Source organism: Myxine glutinosa, chromosome 1 (assembly GCF_964187855.1).
Source record: "Myxine glutinosa chromosome 1, kmMyxGlut1.1, whole genome shotgun sequence".
Lineage (NCBI taxonomy): Eukaryota > Metazoa > Chordata > Myxini > Myxiniformes > Myxinidae > Myxine > Myxine glutinosa.
Window position 1 is genome coordinate 173,453,622 of NC_136261.1, and position 18,958 is coordinate 173,472,579.

Consider the following 18,958-nt stretch of genomic DNA (forward strand, 5'->3'; position numbering starts at 1 on the left):
TTGCAATTCCTCTTGATAACCAGTTATCTGGTACTCTTTTTGCAATGCCCCTCTATAACCAGTTATCTGGTTCTCATTTTGCAATGCCCCTCTATAACCAGTTTTCTGTTACTCATTTTGCAATTCCTCTTTATAACCAGTTATCTGGTTCTCATTTTGCAATGCCTCTCCAAAACCAGTTTAATGTTACTCATTTTGCAATGCCTCTATATAACCAGTTATCTGGTACTCATTTGCAATGCCTCTCTACAACCAGTTTTCTGTTACACATTTTTCAATATCTCTTCATAAACAGTTTTCTGGTACTCTTTTTACAATGCCTCTCTGTAACCAGTTATCTGGTCCTCATTTGCAATGCCTCTCGATAACCAGTTATCTGTTACTCATTTTGCAATGCCTCTCTATAACCAGTTATCTGGTACTCATTTTGCAATGCCTCTCTATTACAGGTTATCTGGAACTCTTTTTGCAATGCCTCGCTATTACAGGTTATTTGGTACTCATTTTGCAATGCCTCTATAACCAGTTATTTGGTACGCATTTTGTAATGCCTCTTTAACCAGTTATCTGGTACTCTTTTTGCAATGCCCCTCTATAACCAGTTATCTGTTACTCATTTTGCAATTCCTCTTTATAACCAGTTATCTGGTACTCTTTTTGCAATGCCCCTCTATAACCAGTTATCTGGTTCTCATTTTGCAATGCCTCTCCAAAACCAGTTTAATGTACTCATTTTGCAATGCCTCTATATAACCAGTTATCTGGTACTCATTTGCAATGCCTCTCGATAACCAGATATCTGTTACACATTTTTCAATATCTCTTCATAAACAGTTTTCTGGTACTCTTTTTACAATGCCTCTCTGTAACCAGTTATCTGGTCCTCATTTGCAATGCCTCTCGATAACCAGTTATCTGTTACTCATTTTGCAATGCCTCTCTATAACCAGTTATCTGGTACTCATTTTGCAACGACCCTCTATCACCAGTTATCTGTTGCTCATTTTGCAATGCCTCTCTATAACCAGTTATCTGGCACTCATTTTGCAATTCCTCTTTATAACCAGTTATCTGGTACTCTTTTTGCAATGCCCCTCTATAACCAGTTATCTGGTTCTCATTTTGCAATGCCCCTCTATAACCAGTTATCTGGTTCTCATTTTGCAATGCCCCTATATAACCAGTTATCTGTTACTCATTTTGCAATTCCTCTTTATAACCAGTTATCTGGTACTCTTTTTGCAATGCCCCTCTATAACCAGTTATCTGGTTCTCATTTTGCAATGCCCCTCTATAATCAGTTATCTGGTTCTCATTTTACAATGCCCCTATATAACCAGTTATCTGTTACTCATTTTGCAATTCCTCTTTATAACCAGTTATCTGGCACCCTTTTTGCAATGCCCCTCTATAACCAGTTATCTGGTTCTCATTTTGCAATGCCCCTCTATAACCAGTTATCTGTTACTCATTTTGCAATGCCTCTTTATAACCAGTTATCTGGTTCTCATTTTGCAATGCCCCTCCATAACCAGTTATCTGGTACTCATTTGCAATGCCTCTCCACAACCAGTTATCTGTTACTCATTTTGCAATATCTCTTTATAACCAGTTATCTGGCACTCTTTTTACAATGCCTCTCTGTAACCAGTTATCTGGTACTCATTTGCAATGCCTCTCTATAACCAGTTATCTGTTACTCATTTTGCAATTCCTCTTTACAACCAGTTATCTGTTATTCATTTTGCAATGCCTATTTATAACCAGTTATCAGGTTCTCATTTTGCAATGCCCCTCTAAAACCAGTTATCTGGTACTCATTTTGCAACGACCCTCTATCACCAGTTATCTGTTGCTCATTTTGCAATGCCTCTCTATAACCAGTTATCTGGCACTCATTTTGCAATTCCTCTTTATAACCAGTTATCTGGTACTCTTTTTGCAATGCCCCTCTATAACCAGTTATCTGGTTCTCATTTTGCAATGCCCCTCTATAACCAGTTATCTGTTACTCATTTTGCAATTCCTCTTTATAACCAGTTATCTGGTTCTCATTTTGCAATGTCTCTCTATAACCAGTTATCTGGTACTCATTTTGCAATGCCTCTCCAAAACCAGTTTAATGTTACTCATTTTGCAATGCCTCTATATAACCAGTTATCTGGTACTCATTTGCAATGCCTCTCTACAACCAGTTTTCTGTTACACATTTTGCAATATCTCTTCATAAACAGTTTTCTGGTGCTCTTTTTACAATGCCTCTCTGTAACCAGTTATCTGGTACTCATTTGCAATGCCTCTCGATAACCAGTTATCTGTTACTCATTTTGCAATGCCTCTCTATAACCAGTTATCTGTTACTCATTTTGCAATGCCTATCACCAGTTATCTGTTGCTCATTTTGCAATTCCCCTTTATAACCTGGTTCTCATCTGATTCTCATTTTGCAATGCCCCTCGAAAACCAGTTATCTGGTACTCATTTTGCAATGCCTCTCTATATCCAGTTGTCTGGTTCTCATTTTGCAATGCCCCTCTATAATCAGTTATCTGGTTCTCATTTTGCAATGCCCCTCTATAACCAGTTATCTGTTACTCATTTTGCAATTCCTCTCTATAACCAGTTATCGGGTACTCATTTTGCAATGCCTCTCTATAACCAGTTATCTGTTACTCATTTTGCAATGCCTCTCTACAACCAGTTATCTGGTACTCATTTTGCTCATTATAACCAGTTATCTGGTACTCATTTTGCAATGCCTCTCTTTAACCAGTTATCTGGTTCTCATTTTGCAATGCTCTTCTATCAGCAGTTATTTGGTACTCATTTGCAATGCCTCTCTATAACCAGTTATCTGGTACTCATTTTGCAATGCCTCTCTATTACAGGTTATCTGGTACTCTTTTTGCAATGCCTCGCTATTACAGGTTATTTGGTACTCATTTTGCAATGCCTCTATAACCAGTTATTTGGTACTCATTTTGTAATGCCTCACCATAACCAGTTATCTGGTGCTCATTTTGCAATGCCTCTTTAACCAGTTATTTGGTACTCATTTTGCAATGCCTCGAAACCAGTTATCTGCTACTCATTTGCAATGCCTCTAAAAAACAGTTATCTGGTACTCATTTTGCAATGCCTCTATAACCAGTTATCTGGTACTCATTTTGCAATGCCTCTATAACCAGTTATCTGGTACTCATTTGCAATGCCTCTATATAACCAGTTATCTGGTACTCATTTTGCAATGCCTCTCCATTACAGGTTATCTGGTACTCTTTTTGCAATGCCTCTCTATTACAGGTTATCTGGTACTCTTTTTGCAGCGCGTCTCTACCAGTTATCTGGTACTCATTTGCAATGCCCCTTTATAACCAGTTATCTGGTACTCATTTGCAATGCCTCTCTATAACCAGTTATCGTGTACTCATTTGCAATGCCTCTCTATAACCAGTTATCTGGTACTCATTTGCAACGCCTCTCTATTACCAGTTATCTGGTACTCATTTGCAACGCCCCTCGATAACCAGTTATCTGGTACTCATTTTGCAATGCCTCTCTATAACCAGTTATCGGGTACTCATTTTGCAATGCCTCTCTATAACTAGTTATCTGGTACTCATTTTGCAATGCCTCTCTAAAGCAATGCCTCGCTATAACCAGTTATCTGGTACTCATTCTGCAATTCCTCTTCATAACCAGTTATCTGGTACTCATTTGCAATGCCTCTCTATAAACAGTTCTCAGCTACTCATTTGCAATGCCCCTCTATAAACAGTTATCTGGTACTCATTTTGCAATGCCTCTCTGTAACCAGTTATCTGGTACTCATTTTGCAATGCCTCTCTATAACCAGTTATCTGGTTCTCATTTTGCAATGCTCTTCTGTAACCAGTTATCTGATACTCATTTTGCAATGCCTCTCTAAAACCAGTTATCTGATATTCATTTTGCAATGCCTCTCTATAACCAGTTATCTGGCAATCATTTTGCAATGTCTCTACATAACCAGTTATCTGGTACTCATTTTGCAATTCCTATTTATAAGCAGTTATCTGGTACTCATTTTGCAATTCCTATTTATAAGCAGTTATCTTGTTCTCATTTTGCAATGCCCCTCGAAAACCAGTTATCTGGTACTCATTTTGCAATGCCTCTCCACAACCAGTTATCTGTTACTCATTTTGCAATATCTCTTTATAACCAGTTATCTGGCACTCTTTTTACAATGCCTCTCTGTAACCAGTTATCTGGTACTCATTTGCAATGCCTCTCTATAACCAGTTATCTGTTACTCATTTTGCAATGCCTATTTATAACCAGTTATCAGGTTCTCATTTTGCAATGCCCCTATATAACCAGTTATCTGGTACTCATTTTGCAACGACCCTCTATCACCAGTTATCTGTTGCTCATTTTGCAATGCCTCTCTATAACCAGTTATCTGGCACTCATTTTGCAATTCCTCTTGATAACCAGTTATCTGGTACTCTTTTTGCAATGCCCCTCTATAACCAGTTATCTGGTTCTCATTTTGCAATGCCCCTCTATAACCAGTTTTCTGTTACTCATTTTGCAATTCCTCTTTATAACCAGTTATCTGGTTCTCATTTAGCAATGCCTCTCCAAAACCAGTTTAATGTTACTCATTTTGCAATGCCTCTATATAACCAGTTATCTGGTACTCATTTGCAATGCCTCTCTACAACCAGTTTTCTGTTACACATTTTTCAATATCTCTTCATAAACAGTTTTCTGGTACTCTTTTTACAATGCCTCTCTGTAACCAGTTATCTGGTCCTCATTTGCAATGCCTCTCGATAACCAGTTATCTGTTACTCATTTTGCAATGCCTCTCTATAACCAGTTATCTGGTACTCATTTTGCAATGCCTCTCTATTACAGGTTATCTGGAACTCTTTTTGCAATGCCTCGCTATTACAGGTTATTTGGTACTCATTTTGCAATGCCTCTATAACCAGTTATTTGGTACGCATTTTGTAATGCCTCTTTAACCAGTTATCTGGTACTCTTTTTGCAATGCCCCTCTATAACCAGTTATCTGTTACTCATTTTGCAATTCCTCTTTATAACCAGTTATCTGGTACTCTTTTTGCAATGCCCCTCTATAACCAGTTATCTGGTTCTCATTTTGCAATGCCTCTCCAAAACCAGTTTAATGTTACTCATTTTGCAATGCCTCTATATAACCAGTTATCTGGTACTCATTTGCAATGCCTCTCTACAACCAGTTTTCTGTTACACATTTTTCAATATCTCTTCATAAACAGTTTTCTGGTACTCTTTTTACAATGCCTCTCTGTAACCAGTTATCTGGTCCTCATTTGCAATGCCTCTCGATAACCAGTTATCTGTTACACATTTTTCAATATCTCTTCATAAACAGTTTTCTGGTACTCTTTTTACAATGCCTCTCTGTAACCAGTTATCTGGTCCTCATTTGCAATGCCTCTCGATAACCAGTTATCTGTTACTCATTTTGCAATGCCTCTCTATAACCAGTTATCTGGTACTCATTTTGCAACGACCCTCTATCACCAGTTATCTGTTGCTCATTTTGCAATGCCTCTCTATAACCAGTTATCTGGCACTCATTTTGCAATTCCTCTTTATAACCAGTTATCTGGTACTCTTTTTGCAATGCCCCTCTATAACCAGTTATCTGGTTCTCATTTTGCAATGCCCCTCTATAACCAGTTATCTGTTACTCATTTTGCAATTCCTCTTTATAACCAGTTATCTGGTTCTCATTTTGCAATGTCTCTCTATAACCAGTTATCTGGTACTCATTTTGCAATGCCTCTCCAAAACCAGTTTAATGTTACTCATTTTGCAATGCCTCTATATAACCAGTTATCTGGTACTCATTTGCAATGCCTCTCTACAACCAGTTTTCTGTTACACATTTTGCAATATCTCTTCATAAACAGTTTTCTGGTGCTCTTTTTACAATGCCTCTCTGTAACCAGTTATCTGGTACTCATTTGCAATGCCTCTCGATAACCAGTTATCTGTTACTCATTTTGCAATGCCTCTCTATAACCAGTTATCTGTTACTCATTTTGCAATGCCTATCACCAGTTATCTGTTGCTCATTTTGCAATTCCCCTTTATAACCTGGTTCTCATCTGATTCTCATTTTGCAATGCCCCTCGAAAACCAGTTATCTGGTACTCATTTTGCAATGCCTCTCTATATCCAGTTGTCTGGTTCTCATTTTGCAATGCCCCTCTATAATCAGTTATCTGGTTCTCATTTTGCAATGCCCCTCTATAACCAGTTATCTGTTACTCATTTTGCAATTCCTCTCTATAACCAGTTATCGGGTACTCATTTTGCAATGCCCCTCTATAATCAGTTATCTGGTTCTCATTTTGCAATGCCCCTCTATAACCAGTTATCTGTTACTCATTTTGCAATTCCTCTCTATAACCAGTTATCGGGTACTCATTTTGCAATGCCTCTCTATAACCAGTTATCTGGTACTCATTTTGCAATGCCTCTCTTTAACCAGTTATCTGGTTCTCATTTTGCAATGCTCTTCTATCAGCAGTTATTTGGTACTCATTTGCAATGCCTCTCTATAACCAGTTATCTGGTACTCATTTTGCAATTCCTCTTTATAACCAGTTATCTGGTTCTCATTTTGCAATGTCTCTCTATAACCAGTTATCTGGTACTCATTTTGCAATGCCTCTCCAAAACCAGTTTAATGTTACTCATTTTGCAATGCCTCTATATAACCAGTTATCTGGTACTCATTTGCAATGCCTCTCTACAACCAGTTTTCTGTTACACATTTTGCAATATCTCTTCATAAACAGTTTTCTGGTACTCTTTTTACAATGCCTCTCTATAACCAGTTATCTGGTACTCATTTTGCAATGCCTCTCTTTAACCAGTTATCTGGTTCTCATTTTGCAATGCTCTTCTATCAGCAGTTATTTGGTACTCATTTGCAATGCCTCTCTATAACCAGTTATCTGGTACTCATTTTGCAATGCCTCTCTATTACAGGTTATCTGGTACTCTTTTTGCAATGCCTCGCTATTACAGGTTATTTGGTACTCATTTTGCAATGCCTCTATAACCAGTTATTTGGTACTCATTTTGTAATGCCTCACCATAACCAGTTATCTGGTGCTCATTTTGCAATGCCTCTTTAACCAGTTATTTGGTACTCATTTTGCAATGCCTCTATAACCAGTTATCTGGTACTCATTTTGCAATGCCTCTATAACCAGTTATCTGGTACTCATTTGCAATGCCTCTATATAACCAGTTATCTGGTACTCATTTTGCAATGCCTCTCCATTACAGGTTATCTGGTACTCTTTTTGCAATGCCTCTCTATTACAGGTTATCTGGTACTCTTTTTGCAGCGCGTCTCTACCAGTTATCTGGTACTCATTTGCAATGCCCCTTTATAACCAGTTATCTGGTACTCATTTGCAATGCCTCTCTATAACCAGTTATCTGGTACTCATTTGCAATGCCTCTCTATAACCAGTTATCTGGTACTCATTTGCAACGCCTCTCTATTACCAGTTATCTGGTACTCATTTGCAACGCCCCTCTATAACCAGTTATCTGTTACTCATTTTGCAATTCCTCTCTATAACCAGTTATCGGGTACTCATTTTGCAATGCCCCTCTATAATCAGTTATCTGGTTCTCATTTTGCAATGCCCCTCTATAACCAGTTATCTGTTACTCATTTTGCAATTCCTCTCTATAACCAGTTATCGGGTACTCATTTTGCAATGCCTCTCTATAACCAGTTATCTGGTACTCATTTTGCAATGCCTCTCTTTAACCAGTTATCTGGTTCTCATTTTGCAATGCTCTTCTATCAGCAGTTATTTGGTACTCATTTGCAATGCCTCTCTATAACCAGTTATCTGGTACTCATTTTGCAATGCCTCTCTATTACAGGTTATCTGGTACTCTTTTTGCAATGCCTCGCTATTACAGGTTATTTGGTACTCATTTTGCAATGCCTCTATAACCAGTTATTTGGTACTCATTTTGTAATGCCTCACCATAACCAGTTATCTGGTGCTCATTTTGCAATGCCTCTTTAACCAGTTATTTGGTACTCATTTTGCAATGCCTCTATAACCAGTTATCTGGTACTCATTTTGCAATGCCTCTATAACCAGTTATCTGGTACTCATTTGCAATGCCTCTATATAACCAGTTATCTGGTACTCATTTTGCAATGCCTCTCCATTACAGGTTATCTGGTACTCTTTTTGCAATGCCTCTCTATTACAGGTTATCTGGTACTCTTTTTGCAGCGCGTCTCTACCAGTTATCTGGTACTCATTTGCAATGCCCCTTTATAACCAGTTATCTGGTACTCATTTGCAATGCCTCTCTATAACCAGTTATCTGGTACTCATTTGCAATGCCTCTCTATAACCAGTTATCTGGTACTCATTTGCAACGCCTCTCTATTACCAGTTATCTGGTACTCATTTGCAACGCCCCTCGATAACCAGTTATCTGGTACTCATTTTGCAATGCCTCTCTATAACCAGTTATCGGGTACTCATTTTGCAATGCCTCTCTATAACTAGTTATCTGGTACTCATTTTGCAATGCCTCTCTAAAGCAATGCCTCGCTATAACCAGTTATCTGGTACTCATTCTGCAATTCCTCTTCATAACCAGTTATCTGGTACTCATTTGCAATGCCTCTCTATAAACAGTTCTCAGCTACTCATTTGCAATGCCCCTCTATAAACAGTTATCTGGTACTCATTTTGCAATGCCTCTCTGTAACCAGTTATCTGGTACTCATTTTGCAATGCCTCTCTATAACCAGTTATCTGGTTGTCATTTTGCAATGCTCTTCTGTAACCAGTTATCTGATACTCATTTTGCAATGCCTCTCTAAAACCAGTTATCTGATATTCATTTTGCAATGCCTCTCTATAACCAGTTATCTGGCAATCATTTTGCAATGTCTCTCCATAACCAGTTATCTGGTACTCATTTTGCAATTCCTATTTATAAGCAGTTATCTGGTACTCATTTTGCAATTCCTATTTATAAGCAGTTATCTTGTTCTCATTTTGCAATGCCCCTCGAAAACCAGTTATCTGGTACTCATTTTGCAATGCCTCTCCACAACCAGTTATCTGTTACTCATTTTGCAATATCTCTTTATAACCAGTTATCTGGCACTCTTTTTACAATGCCTCTCTGTAACCAGTTATCTGGTACTCATTTGCAATGCCTCTCTATAACCAGTTATCTGTTACTCATTTTGCAATTCCTCTTTACAACCAGTTATCTGTTATTCATTTTGCAATGCCTATTAATAACCAGTTATCAGGTTCTCATTTTGCAATGCCCCTATATAACCAGTTATCTGGTACTCATTTTGCAACGACCCTCTATCACCAGTTATCTGTTGCTCATTTTGCAATGCCTCTCTATAACCAGTTATCTGGCACTCATTTTGCAATTCCTCTTGATAACCAGTTATCTGGTACTCTTTTTGCAATGCCCCTCTATAACCAGTTATCTGGTTCTCATTTTGCAATGCCCCTCTATAACCAGTTTTCTGTTACTCATTTTGCAATTCCTCTTTATAACCAGTTATCTGGTTCTCATTTTGCAATGCCTCTCCAAAACCAGTTTAATGTTACTCATTTTGCAATGCCTCTCTATAACCAGTTATCTGGAACTCATTTTGCAATGCCTCTCTTTAACCATTTATCTGGTACTCATTTTGCAAAGCCTCTATAACCAGTTATCTGGTACTCATTTGCAATGCCTCTATATAACCAGTTATCTGGTACTCATTTTGCAATGCCTCTCCATTACAGGTTATCTGGTACTCATTTTGCAATGCCTCTCTATTACAGGTTATCTGGTACTCTTTTTGCAACGTGTCTCTACCAGTTATCTGGTACTCATTTGCAATGCCCCTTTATAACCAGTTATCTGGTACTCATTTGCAATGCCTCTCTATAACCAGTTATCTGGTACTCATTTGCAATGCCTCTCTATAACCAGTTATCTGGTACTCATTTGCAACGCCTCTCTATTACCAGTTATCTGGTACTCATTTGCAACGCCCCTCGATAACCAGTTATCTGGTACTCATTTTGCAATGCCTCTCTATAACCAGTTATCGGGTACTCATTTTGCAATGTCTCTCTATAACTAGTTATCTGGTACTCATTTTGCAATGCCCCTCTAAAGCAATGCCTCGCTATAACCAGTTATCTGGTACTCATTTTGCAATGCCTCTCTATAACCAGTTATCTGGTACTCATTTTGCTCATTATAACCAGTTATCTGGTACTCATTTTGCAATGCCTCTCTTTAACCAGTTATCTGGTTCTCATTTTGCAATGCTCTTATATCAGCAGTTATTTGGTACTCATTTGCAATGCCTCTCCACAACCAGTTATCTGATACTCATTTTGCAATGCTTTCTATAACCAGTTATGTGGTTCTCATTTGGCAATGCCTCTCTGTAACGAGTTATCTGGTACTCATTTTGCAATGCCTCGCTATTACAGGTTATTTGGTACTCATTTTGCAATGCCTCTATAACCAGTTATTTGGTACTCATTTTGTAATGCCTCTTTAACCAGTTATATGGTTCTCATTTTGCAATGCTCTTCTTTAACCAGTTATCTGGTACTCATTTTGCAATGCCTCTCTTTAAACAGTTATCTGGTACTCATTTTGCAATGCCTCTCTAGAAACAGTTTTCTCGTACTCATTTTGCAATGCCTCTCCAAAACCAGTTTAATGTTACTCATTTTGCAATGCCTCTATATAACCAGTTATCTGGTACTCATTTTGCAATGCCTCTCCAAAACCAGTTTAATGTTACTCATTTTGCAATGCCTCTATATAACCAGTTATCTGGTTCTCATTTTGCAATGCTCTTATATCAGCAGTTATTTGGTACTCATTTGCAATGCCTCTCCACAACCAGTTATCTGATACTCATTTTGCAATGCCTCTCTATAACCAGTTATGTGGTTCTCATTTTGCAATGCCTCTCTGTAACGAGTTATCTGGTACTCATTTTGCAATGCCTCGCTATTACCGGTTATTTGGTACTCATTTTGCAATGCCTCTATAACCAGTTATTTGGTACTCATTTTGTAATGCCTCTTTAACCAGTTATATGGTTCTCATTTTGCAATGCTCTTCTTTAACCAGTTATCTGGTACTCATTTTGCAATGCCTCTCTTTAAACAGTTATCTGGTACTCATTTTGCAATGCCTCTCTAGAAACAGTTTTCTCGTACTCATTTTGCAATGCCTCTCTATAACCAGTTATCAGGTACTCATTTTGCAATGTCTCTCTATAACCAGTTATCTGGTATTCATTTTGCAATGCCTCTCCAAAACCAGTTTAATGTTACTCATTTTGCAATGCCTCTATATAATCAGTTATCTGGTACTCATTTGCAATGCCTCTCTACAACCAGTTTTCTGTTACTCATTTTGCAATATCTCTTCATAAACAGTTTTCTGGTACTCATTTTGCAATGCCTCTCTATAACCAGTTATCTGGTACTCATTTTGCAATTCCTATTTATAACCAGTTATCTGGTTCTGATTTTGCAATGCCTCTCTATAACCAGTTATCTGGTACTCATTTTGCAATGCCTCTCTATTACAGGTTATCTGGTACTCTTTTTGCAATGCCTCGCTATTACAGGTTATTTGGTACTCATTTTGCAATGCCTCTATAACCAGTTATGTGGAACTCATTTTGCAATGCCTCTGCAACCATTTATCTGGTACTTATTTGCAATGCCTCTCTATTACAGGTTATCTGGTACACATTTTGCAATGCCTCTATTACAGGTTATCTGGAACTATTTTTGCAATGCCTCTCTACCAGTTATCTGGTACTCATTTGCAATGCCCCCATTATAACCAGGTATCTGGTACTCATTTGCAATGCCTCTCCATAACCAGTTATCTGGTACTCATTTGCAATGCCTCTCTATAACCAGTTATCTGGTGCTCATTTGCAATGCCCCTCGATAACCAGTTATCTGGTACTCCTTTGCAATGCCTCTCTATAACCAGTTATCTGGTACTCATTTTGCAATGCCTCTCTTTAACCAGTTATCTGGTTCTCATTTTGCAATGCTCTTCTATCACCAGTTATCTGGTACTCATTTGCAATGCCTCTCCATAACCAGTTATCTGATACTCATTTTGCAATGCCTCTCTATAACCAGTTATGTGGTTCTCATTTTGCAATGCCTCTCTGTAACGAGTTATCTGGTACTCATTTTGCAATGCCTCTCTATTACAGGTTATCTGGTACTCTTTTTGCAATGCCTCGCTATTACAGGTTATTTGGAACTCATTTTGCAATGCCTCTCTTTAACCAGTTATCTGGTACTCATTTTGCAATGCCTCTCTTTAGATAGTTATCTGGTCCTCATTTTGCAATGCCTCTCCGAAACCAGTTTTCTGTTACACATTTTGCAATATCTCTTCATAAACAGTTTTCTGGTACTCTTTTTACAATGCCTCTCTGGAACCAGTTATCTGGTACTCATTTGCAATGCCTCTCGATAACCAGTTGTCTGTTACTCATTTTGCAATGCCTCTCTATAACCAGTTATCTGGTACTCATTTTGCAATGGCCCTCTATAACCAGCTATCTGTTACTCATTTTGCAATGCCTATCACCAGTTATCTGTTGCTCATTTTACAATTCCCCTTTATAACCTGGTTCTCATCTGATTCTCATTTTGCAATGCCCCTCGAAAACCAGTTATCTGGTACTCATTTTGCAATGCATCTCTATATCCAGTTGTCTGGTTCTCATTTTGCAATGCCCCTCTATAATCAGTTATCTGGTTCTCATTTTGCAATGCCCCTCTATAACCAGTTATCCGTTACTCATTTTGCAATTCCTCTCTATAACCAGTTATCGGGTACTCATTTTGCAATGCCTCTCTATAACCAGTTATCTGTTACTCATTTTGCAATGCCTCTCGAGAACCAGTTATCTGGTACTCATTTTGCTCATTATAACCAGTTATCTGGTACTCATTTTGCAATGCCTCTCTTTAACCAGTTATCTGGTTCTCATTTTGCAATGCTCTTCTATCAGCAGTTATTTGATACTCATTTGCAATGCCTCTCTATAACCAGTTATCTGGTACTCATTTTGCAATGCCTCTCTATTACAGGTTATCTGGTACTCTTTTTGCAATGCCTCGCTATTACAGTTTATTTGGTACTCATTTTGCAATGCCTCTATAACCAGTTATTTGGTACTCATTTTGTAATGCCTCACCATAACCAGTTATCTGGTGCTCATTTTGCAATGCCTCTTTAACCAGTTATTTGGTACTCATTTTGCAATGCCCATATAACCAGTTATCTGCTACTCATTTGCAATGCCTCTAAAAAACAGTTATCTGGTACTCATTTTGCAATGCCTCTATAACCAGTTATTTGGTACTCATTTTGCAATGCCTCTTTAACCAGTTATCTGGTACTCATTTGCAATGCCTCTCTATAACCAGTTATCTGGAACTCATTTTGCAATGCCTCTCTTTAACCATTTATCTGGTACTCATTTTGCAATGCCTCTATAACCAGTTATCTGGTACTCATTTGCAATGCCTCTATATAACCAGTTATCTGGTACTCATTTTGCAATGCCTCTCCATTACAGGTTATCTGGTACTCTTTTTGCAATGCCTCTCTATTACAGGTTATCTGGTACTCTTTTTGCAATGCCTCTCTATTACAGGTTATCTGGTACTCTTTTTGCAACGCGTCTCTACCAGTTATCTGGTACTCATTTGCAATGCCCCTTTATAACCAGTTATCTGGTACTCATTTGCAATGCCTCTCTATAACCAGTTATCTGGTACTCATTTGCAATGCCTCTCTATAACCAGTTATCTGGTACTCATTTGCAACGCCTCTCTATTACCAGTTATCTGGTACTCATTTGCAACGCCCCTCGATAACCAATTATCTGGTACTCATTTTGCAATGCCTCTCTATAACCAGTTATCGGGTACTCATTTTGCAATGCCTCTCTATAACTCGTTATCTGGTACTCATTTTGCAATGCCTCTCTAAAGCAATGCCTCGCTATAACCAGTTATCTGGTACTCATTCTGCAATTCCTCTTCATAACCAGTTATCTGGTACTCATTTGCAATGCCTCTCTATAAACAGTTATCAGGTACTCATTTGCAATGCCCCTCTATAAACAGTTATCTGGTACTCATTTTGCAATGCCTCTCTGTAACCAGTTATCTGGTACTCATTTTGCAATGCCTATCACCAGTTATCTGTTGCTTATTTTGCAATTCCCCTTTATAACCTGGTTCTCATCTGATTCTCATTTTGCAATGCCCCTCGAAAACCAGTTATCTGGTACTCATTTTGCAATGCCTCTCTATATCCAGTTGTCTGGTTCTCATTTTGCAATGCCCTCTATAATCAGTTATCTGGTTCTCATTTTGCAATGCCCCTCTATAACCAGTTATCTGTTACTCATTTTGCAATTCCTCTCTATAACCAGTTATCGGGTACTCATTTTGCAATGCCTCTCTATAACCAGTTATCTGTTACTCATTTTGCAATGCCTCTCTATAACCAGTTATCTGGTACTCATTTTGCTCATTATAACCAGTTATCTGGTACTCATTTTGCAATGCCTCTCTTTAACCAGTTATCTGGTTCTCATTTTGCAATGCTCTTCTATCAGCAGTTATTTGGTACTCATTTGCAATGCCTCTCTATAACCAGTTATCTGGTACTCATTTTGCAATGCCTCTCTATTACAGGCTATCTGGTACTCTTTTTGCAATGCCTCGCTATTACAGGTTATTTGGTACTCATTTTGCAATGCCTCTATAACCAGTTATTTGGTACTCATTTTGTAATGCCTCACCATAACCAGTTATCTGGTGCTCATTTTGCAATGCCTCTTTAACCAGTTATTTGGTACTCATTTTGCATTGCCCCTATAACCAGTTATCTGCTACTCATTTGCAATGCCTCTAAAAAACAGTTATCTGGTACACATTTTGCAATGCCTCTATAACCAGTTATTTGGTACTCATTTTGCAATGCCTCTTTAACCAGTTATCTGGTACTCATTTGCAATGCCTCTCTATAACCAGTTATCTGGAACTCATTTTGCAATGCCTCTCTTTAACCGTTTATCTGGTACTCATTTTGCAATGCCTCTATAACCAGTTATCTGGTACTCATTTGCAATGCCTCTATATAACCAGTTATCTGGTACTCATTTTGCAATGCCTCTCCATTACAGGTTATCTGGTACTCTTTTTGCAATGCCTCTCTATTACAGGTTATCTGGTACTCTTTTTGCAATGCCTCTCTATTACAGGTTATCTGGTACTCTTTTTGCAACGCATCTCTACCAGTTATCTGGTACTCATTTGCAATGCCCCTTTATAACCAGTTATCTGGTACTCATTTGCAATGCCTCTCTATAACCAGTTATCTGGTACTCATTTGCAATGCCTCTCTATAACCAGTTATCTGGTACTCATTTGCAACGCCTCTCTATTACCAGTTATCTGGTACTCATTTGCAATGCCCCTCGATAACCAGTTATCTGGTACTCATTTTTCAATGCCTCTCTATAACCAGTTATCTGTTACTCATTTTGCAATGCCACTCTTTAACCAGTTATCTGGTTCTCATTTTGCAATGCTCTTCTATCACCAGTTATCTGGTACTCATTTGCAATGCCTCTCCATAACCAGTTATCTGATACTCATTTTGCAATGCCTCTCTATAACCAGTTATGTGGTTCTCATTTGGCAATGCTTCTCTGTAACGAGTTATCTGGTACTCATTTTGCAATGCCTCTCTATTACAGGTTATCTGGTACTCTTTTTGCAATGACTCGCTATTACAGGTTATTTGGTACTCATTTTGCAATGCCTCTATAACCAGTTATTTGGTACTCATTTTGTAATGCCTCTTTAACCAGTTATCTGGTTCTCATTTTGCAATGCTCTTCTTTAACCAGTTATCTTGTACTCATTTGCAATGCCTCTCCATAACCAGTTATCTGATACTCATTTTGCAATTCCTCTCTTTAACCAGTTATCTGGTAATTATTTTGCAATGCCTCTCTTTAAACAGTTATCTGGTACTCATTTTGCAATGCCTCTCTTTAAACAGTTATCTGGTACTCATTTTGCAATGCCTCTCTAGAAACAATTTTCTGGTAATCATTTTGCAATGCCTCTCCAAAACCAGTTATCTGGTACTCATTTTGCAATGTCTCTCACCAGTTATCTGGTACTCATTTTGCAATGTCTCTCTATAACCAGTTATCTGGTACTCATTTTGCAATGCCTCTCGATAACCAGTTATGTGGTACTCATTTTGCAATGCCTCTCGATAACCAGTTATCTGGTACTCATTTTGCAATGCCTCTCTATAACCAGTTATCTGGTACTCATTTTGCAATGCCTCTACAACCAGTTATCTGGTACTCATTTGCAATGCCTCTTTATAACCAATTATCTGGTTCTTATTTTGCAATGCCTCTCCATAACCAGTTATCTGGTACTCATTTTGCAATGCCTCTTTATAACCAGTTATCTGGTTCTTATTTGGCAATGCCTCTCCATAACCAGTTATCTGGTACTCATTTTGCAATGCCTCTCTATAACCAGTTATCTGGTACTCATTTTGCAATTCCTCTCTATAACCAGTTATCTGGTACTCATTTTGCAATGCCTCTCTACAACCAGTTATCTGGTACTCATTTGCAATGCCTCTCTGTAACCAGTTATCTGTAAGTCATTTGCAATGCCTCAACAACCAGTTATCTGGTACTCATTTGCAATGACTCTCTACAACCAGTTATCTGCTACTCATTTGCAATGCCTCTCTATAAACAGTTATCTGGTACTCATTTTGCAATGCCTCTATCACCAGTTATTTGGTACTCATTTTGCAATGCCTCTTTAACCAGTTATCTGGTACTCATTTGCAATGCCTCTCTATAACCAGTTATCTGGAACTCATTTTGCAATGCCTCTCTTTAACCAGTTATCTGGTACTCATTTGCAATGCCTCTCTATAACCAGTTATCTGGTACTCATTTTGCAATGCCTCTCCATTACAGGTTATCTGGTACTCTTTTTGCAATGCCTCTCTATAACCAGTTATCTGGTACTCATTTTGCAATGCCTCTCTATAACTAGTTATCTGGTACTCATTTTGCAATGCCTCTCTGAAGCAATGCCTCTCTATAATCAGTTATCTGGTACTCATTTTGCAATTCCTCTTCATAACCAGTGATCTGGTACTCATTTGCAATGCCTCTCTATAAACAGTTATCAGGTACTCATTTGCAATGCCCCTCTATAAACAGTTATCTGGTACTCATTTTGCAATGCCTCTCTGTAAGTTATCTGGTACTCATTTTGCAATGCCTCTATAACCAGTTATCTGGTACTTATTTGCAATGCCTCTCTATTACAGGTTATCTGGTACTCATTTTGCAATGCCTCTCTTTAACCAGTTATCTGGTACTCATTTTGCAATGCCCCTCTTTATAACCAGTTGTCTGGTTCTCATTTTGCAATTCCTCTTTATAACCAGTTGTCTGGTTCTCATTTTGCAATGCCCCTCCATAACCAGTTATCTGGTACTCATTTGCAATGCCTCTCCACAACCAGTTATCTGTTACTCATTTTGCAATATCTCTTTATAACCAGTTATCTGGCACTCTTTTTACAATGCCTCTCTGTAACCAGTTATCTGGTACTCATTTGCAATGCCTCTCTATAACCAGTTATCTGTTACTCATTTTGCAATTCCTCTTTACAACCAGTTATCTGTTATTCATTTTGTAATGCCTCTTTAACCAGTTATCTGGGACTCATTTTGCAATGCCTCACCATAATCAGTTATCTGGTGCTCATTTTGCAATGCCTCTATAACCAGTTATTTGGTACTCATTTTGCAATGCCTCTATAACCAGTTATCTGGTACTTATTTGCAATGCCTCTCTATTACAGGTTATCTGGTACTCATTTTGCAATGCCTCTATTACAGGTTATCTGGAAATCTTTTTGCAATGCCTCTCTACCAGTTATCTGGTACTCATTTGCAATGCCCCATTATAACCAGTTATCTGGTACTCATTTGCAATGCCTCTCTATAACCAGTTATCTGGTACTCATTTGCAATGCCTCTCTATAACCAGTTATCTGGTGCTCATTTGCAATGCCCCTCGATAACCAGTTATCTGGTACTCCTTTGCAATGCCTCTCTATAACCAGTTATCTGGTACTCATTTTGCAATTCCTATTTATAACCAGTTATCTGGTTCTGATTTTGCAATGTATCTCTATAACCAGTTATCTGGTACTCATTTTGCAATGCCTCTCTATTACAGGTTATCTGGTACTCTTTTTGCAATGCCTCGCTATTACAGGTTATTTGGTGCTCATTTTGCAATGCCCCTATAACCAGTTATTTGGTACTCATTTTGTAATGCCTCTTTAACCAGTTATCTGGCACTCTTTTTGCAATGCCTCACCATAACCAGTTATCTGGTGCTCATTTTGCAATGCCTCTATAACCAGTTATTTGGTACTCATTTTGCAATGCCTCTATAACCAGTTATCTGGTACTTATTTGCAATGCCTCTCTATTACAGGTTATCTGGTATTCATTTTGCAATGCCTCTATTACAGGTTATCTGGAACCCTTTTTGCAATGCCTCTCTACCAGTTATCTGGTACTCATTTGCAATGCCCCATAATAACCAGTTATCTGGTACTCATTTGCAATGCCTCTCCATAACCAGTTGTCTGGTACTCATTTGCAATGCCCCTCGATAACCAGTTATCTGGTACTCCTTTGCAATGCCTCTCTATAACCAGTTATCTGGTACTCATTTTGC